Here is a 6,549-nt window from a genome sequence, read left to right as displayed (position 1 = left end):
GATCCTTCATCATGAATACTACATTCAGTGTTGACTCACAATAATTATTATTGCCTAATTTCATCATCAATACGACTGTAAAAAGTTTTTTACTAGAAAAATGTAAGAAATTAAAGGAGCTCAGCTCTTAAGTGACACTGTTGCTGTGCTGTATGACCTTCCTTGCTGCTAGAGAAATTTTTGGATAGTAGTATGGTCTCATCTTGCTGTGCGTTTCTGCAAATGAACATAGGCACCATTTTTAAATTGTGACCACACCCACATTCGATGAATTTAACTTTAATAATAGTGATAATTGTTTTTTGTGCTCAATGTTTATCTAGTCAGACTAATATTTATACCTCAACTATCTACTGTCCGACAAAAAGATGTACTCTCATTCAAGTTATCTTGTATACCCTTATGATACACGAAGTGCATGGGTCAATATGTAGTTTATCTTGTAGCAACATTTGAAGAGTAAAGATATTGAAGAATAAATGTGTAAAACTGGCTTTAAAATGCTTGACAATTTAGAGTAATATGTTACTTGGCAGTACTTTTAGCATCTCCATGCCAGCATGGCTTTGGAGACCCCAGGTAGCACCACGTGGAGGTAGTACTGCATTGCCACTCACCTATTTAAGAAAAATGATGAAACATGTTTTATGTGCGAGCAAATTTTACTTTTACATCAGTGAAGCTGATGTGCTGTAGAATCTTTCTAAAGTTCAAAATAAATAAAATAAGAAATTTATTACTTGTACTATATAAGGTTGAAATCGACTAAATCATAGTGATTTCTTGCATTTGTATGAAACAAATATATATTAAAGTCAAATATGTGATGACAACTTTTATTATAAAAGTGGTTTAAATGTACACCACGAGCGAATTATTTTATGCGTTGACAGTACCAAAATATGAACCTTTAATTGAAACACAGTTGAAGCAATAACAATTTCATTTTCCGAAGCCCAAGTACCAAATTGGTTTAATTTTTTATGTAATATATATGTCCTCATTGCACTCACAGCAATTTCACTAGCAATATCATGCACGTGTGGTAATACTAAGTTTGATAATTCTAAGGCATTGTTTGTCATGAAAGTACAAATAATTAATCTAATTAGTATATGATTTCTTTCAGTCCCAGTTACAGCTTTAGAGATTGCTCTGTAAAAACAGTTAACATCTCCTTTAATTTTACGACAGATATGAGGACATATTTCAGCATGATTAATAGTTTTAAGTGGATCAGTAGTACCTACACTAACAGTCTCCCCAGTATAATCCTGTATCAATAAAGCAGCAGAATTCATCCAGTCTGTGGAAGGTGTTTTGCCTACTGTTAAAGGCATCGCACTTCAGATTTGATATACTCAACATCAGGAGACTTACCTCTGTTTCTAGGATTGAGTGCACATGATTGTTGGTGTGAAGATTTTTCAATACTGCAAGTACATTTAACACTACTGATTATAAACTCTTCTAAATCACTATCTATACCAGAGCTATTCAAAATGCTATTATCATTACCATCAGAAGTAGAAAGTAAGCTTTCATCATTATCACTATCATCTGATGTTAAATTACATCCAATTTGATCAATTACCTTATTATTTGCAATACTTTCATGCACAAACTCTGCCACTAATGAACCATACTCACTACCTAAATTATCAGTTATACTTAATTTACCTTCTTTTATCCTACATTTAATCTCTCTGTCTCGTTCTACTTTTCTTTTACGAGATGATTTTGGCGTTTCCTTACCATATGTGTGACATGTCTTAGGTAGCTGAAACCATAATTTACGTGTAGCTTGTTCAGATTGCCTATGCCTTTTCTTTGCTTTTCTTCTGTTACGCTTCACATCACACTGTTTGACTCTTGAAAGAGTTTTTAACCTAGAAACATTTAATGCTTTTAATGCTTCAGCCATACCATCAAACCTAGGAAAGCTCATTTTTCAAAAAGATCAAGTAACCAATGGTAAGCTGGCCCCTTGTGCACATACATCCAGGACATGTTACTCTGTATAAGCCCAAGTGAAGTGAAAACATAGTAGTGAAGCATCTGAAGATTTAAATTTTTTGTTCTAAACTGCAGCAATACATTATGAGATGATTCAGTTATACTAGTGTGGCAACAACCTAACTCCTCATGAATAATTTGTTTTGATTGGGCAATAACAGCTTCACATGCAATTTCGTATGCAAGACTATGAAATGGGCAACTTAAAATATTCTTAGTTTTGTATGGCTTACCTCGACATGTAATGTCATTTTTCTTACATTTTCCACAATTACACACGGTTAAATTGTGAAAGAAACATTTCCCACCATCCCATTCATGCATATTTTTGGCATGGTACTTAGCTAGTGCTCGAAGTCTGTCTATAAATGCTTGTTGGTCACAGCCAACAGACTTAACTATAGCAGAAAAGTTTATCCTAGCTGTCTTAATAAAACCATTAGTAAAACAACCAATGTCATCTTTCATGCAGTGACACTTTACTGTAGGAATATCGGGGTGAGTTTTTTTGTACTTTTTGATTTGGCTTTTTTAAAAAAGTTTTTGCTTAGCAAGCCTTTTTAAATGCTTTTTGTGATTTCGTGCAATGTGACCACTACACAAAACTACTCTACAATTAAGAAAATTGGAAAGCAAAGCTTTTGAAGAAGTGCTGTCATTGTCTTGCACACGAATGCTAATGTTCATTTTATCAGTTATAGCTTTTTTAAAAACCCACTCAGCCCCAAGTCCCTCTGCAGATTTTGATGTACCTTCAAACAATTCTTCTGTTATATCACTGTTACCTCTTTGACTAAAATGCTTACTGTACAAAAGCCCCCCAGTTCGATAGTTTCGTAGAGTATATGTAGCATTTTGACTATGGTAACCACGTGTTAGCCAAGCAGCATCACCACATGTCACAGCATTTTCAAAAGACCCAAGCTCACTGTCATTCTTCTGCTTCATTGATTTTTTTGCTTGCTCACACATCATTTAGTATACTCTTGACATGTGGGTACATTAAAGCCAGTGTCTTATAATACATTGATTTTCCTGTGCAGTACATGCCAAGAGAATTTTTAAGTGCTTTAGCATATTGAGAATACATTGCGCCTGAACATATAAATGCAACTTGCATGGTAAGACCAACTGCTGTACAGTTTTCAGTCTCATGCTTAATTGAGCTCTCAAAAGCAATACATCTCCCAGCACAACCAGTACAATCATATTGTAAAGTAACACAACCTTGTTGACCAATCATACTAACACAAACAAGTTTTAACTTACTATTACATAATGGTGTGGCACATTTGGAAGTTAAATTAATCTGATCCATAAATTTACACATTTGGCTTACTTGACCCAAGAAGATTGAATTACTATTAGGTAGTTCACCAGAGTTGCGTCCTTCAGGAGTATCCAAGCTGAAATCAGGATCATTTTTTTCAAAATGTATTGGAGTGACCTCCATTGTTCCATCTGAATCGCTTTGATTCTCCCTTTTTGGTGTAGCTGTCACATCAACTTCCTAAAATAGAGATAAAGAACAATAAGACTGCATGGCATGTATTGTTGGGCCCAATAGGTATATATAGCCATATAAATGCTAATTAAATTTAATTACAAAATGGTGGGGTCCTTAATATAGCCCTCGGGATATATCCCATGAACACCGACTTCAAGTCTATATCATGCATCCTTTCACACCAACCTCAGATCTATTTAGTACGTTTTAGGATGCCATCGATTGAAAGTGCGGCAGAGCCATGCTGCCTACCTCATTTCTATCATTATCTTCAGCGATATGAGATCTAGTAGGGGAAATAGATGTTGCAGCTGTTGAAGATCCGGTTCTGGCAGTCCACCTAGCCTTATGAAGAGCTTCAAATCTTTTCCTTTGTTTCCTTCGTGTCATTTTACTTTAAATTGTTTAATTAGCAATTCACAGTGTGACTATGATGCAAAAATTTATCCTCAGACAATGAATACTGCGTTTATTCATGAGGTAGCTAATTCCTTTGCTGCAGTAAGATGGCTGCAAATGAAAATAGTAGCTTTAGGCCTTAAAACACCTTACTATTATAAAATTAATGACAATAATTATTTATTTCGCAACTGAAATTATCTTACCAAAACAAACACAGAGTAGTAGTTTTGGATACAAACAAATTTCATCTAAAAATTTTGCATTATAAACTAAACATTACATAAATTCGAAATTATAAATCATTATTATCATTCAGCACTAAAATGGTCTGTGCATCAAAAGAAAAAATATATATGAACCTAAAAAAATTAACAGAGTTGCAAATTTATTGCAAATGAGATAGAAGTAGACTTTTGAAGTCTTTACAGCATTTTACTTGATGACCTATTAAAATGGCTAGGGTAATCATAGGTAAAACTAATAATCAAGAATAAATAACATACACTAACATCTATTAAATTGCAATATTTAAATCCAAAATCTGACACTGAGACTGTGCCCTTAAAGAAAAGGTGACAATGGCCTTTTAAAACTTGTAAAGGTAAAAAAATGAAAACTAGGTAATACAGTAAAATAAGAAATGGGTGATGATTTGTATTTTTTGTAAACAATAAATGAAAAAACCACAAAAGTATGAAAACCAAATAAACAACATACTAGCAGGTACTTAATACGAACTAACGGATAGGCACACAAAATGATGACATGGCATACTTAAACAGCAGAAAGAGAAAAAGAGTGAGTGATGAAGGTATACTATACATGTACATGAATAAAATTCTGTCACATAATATTTTGTGTCATATATGTATGTATCTTTTTCTGTGCACCTCAAACTGTTGCAGACATCATTAATCTGAGGATGAATAGTCACACACATGGTTAACCTGGTAAATGTACGTATAAATACAGTACAATCTAACATGTAGGTGTAGATTAATTAAAAAGAATGTGTACTATCGACATTTAAATAATTCGGTCAAATGTTTGGGCAACTTTAAAACTTCATATATACAAGTGCAAGAGTGTACAAATATTCCTGTAGTTGTTTTCACCCCCTTGCATTTACAACTGTGTTCTTATATAAAGACATAAAGGTTCTCTTTACCTTCTAATATTTTTACAGCAGTCTTTAGACTGTATCTCTACATATGTGTATGTTCTCTTGTTGGAAAGCACATACATGTAACTTTGTCCCATTTGTAATCTTCCATTTTGCTTACCATGGCCTAGCCCACTATGTGAAGGAGCATGGGCAAGTGGTTGCAAAAGCTTGTTGTAGGACTTCCTGGGGACTATGCCCTAGGTGATATAAACCAACTTTGATCAAAATCAGCTCAAACAAGTGTACATGTACCTTAAATCCTTAAATAGAAGCCACAGTCGAATAAACGCTGGGGTAGCAATACAATTAAACTATAAATACGCAACACTAGTCTAGGAGTGACTCAGTAGTCTAGTGGATAATGCCTGTAGTTCCAGAAGTCGAAAGCATGAGGTTACGGGTTCGAATCCCACTCTTGGCTGAAGTTTTTTTTTTTTTTCATATATTTTTTTTCGAGTATTATATATAGTGACTTAAGCTAGGATGAGTTATATGACAAACCCTAAAACTTCAAAAATGAAATTTTGATCAAAACTAGCTCAAAACTTACATGCAACTTAAGAACATGCATATGTACAAAAAATTCCTTTTCAATTATAGCAAAATTTGGTCAGAGACTGTGTAAACTTATAGTACAGGACCTTCAGCCAGATTTTTACAACTTAAAAAATTCATTAAAAAGTTAAATTTTGACAAAAACCAGCTAAAAAAATTATATGCCACAAAAAGAACATGTACATGTGTCAGAAAAATTATGAATTGTCTTTTTTTTCAATTTTCACAAAATTTGAGCTGGGAACTTGTACTTTATAACAAGGACTTCAGCCAAGTTTTAAGTAACTTCAATAAATTCCGAATAAGCACAAAATTTATAGGCAACACATGTAAAGAAATTTAAATAGATACAGTGTAGAAGAGAGTTCTATTATTATCATGTCAGGACAATATAAAAATACTTGGACAAAATTGAAGACAATTTTGAGGCATTCAAAACTTGAAAAAATTTGCAACATTAACATAAGTAAAAATATAAATTTTTATGAGAAAATGTAGTATAAATTTGGGCTATAGTACATGCATAGTTTTTTCAAAAATTTGCTACTGCTAATTTAGAAGTTGCTCATAATCCAAAAATTATTAATTGGAAACAACTCAATTTTTCTACATAGCATAAAGACATCAAAATGTATCAGGATTAGCAGAATGTAATAAAACTTTGGGTAATTGTAGTACCATTTTCAACAAAAATTGTGGGCTAAGTAAGTCCATGGTTTGATTCCAAAGTGCTTTATACATGTACTTAATCAAAATTGTCATAACGTAAAAAATTTCAAATGAAATTGGCTGAAACTTTTAAATAACATGAAAACACCAACTATGTATTATGCAAAAATAAGGTAAAACACTTATCACCTTTACTACAAAAGCCACATCAATGACTAACTGATGTGTATGTACA

Source organism: Amphimedon queenslandica, unplaced genomic scaffold (assembly GCF_000090795.2).
Source record: "Amphimedon queenslandica unplaced genomic scaffold, v1.1 AMPQUscaffold_13515, whole genome shotgun sequence".
Taxonomy (NCBI): Eukaryota; Metazoa; Porifera; class Demospongiae; order Haplosclerida; family Niphatidae; genus Amphimedon; species Amphimedon queenslandica.
Note: the sequence above shows the minus strand (reverse complement) of the source record.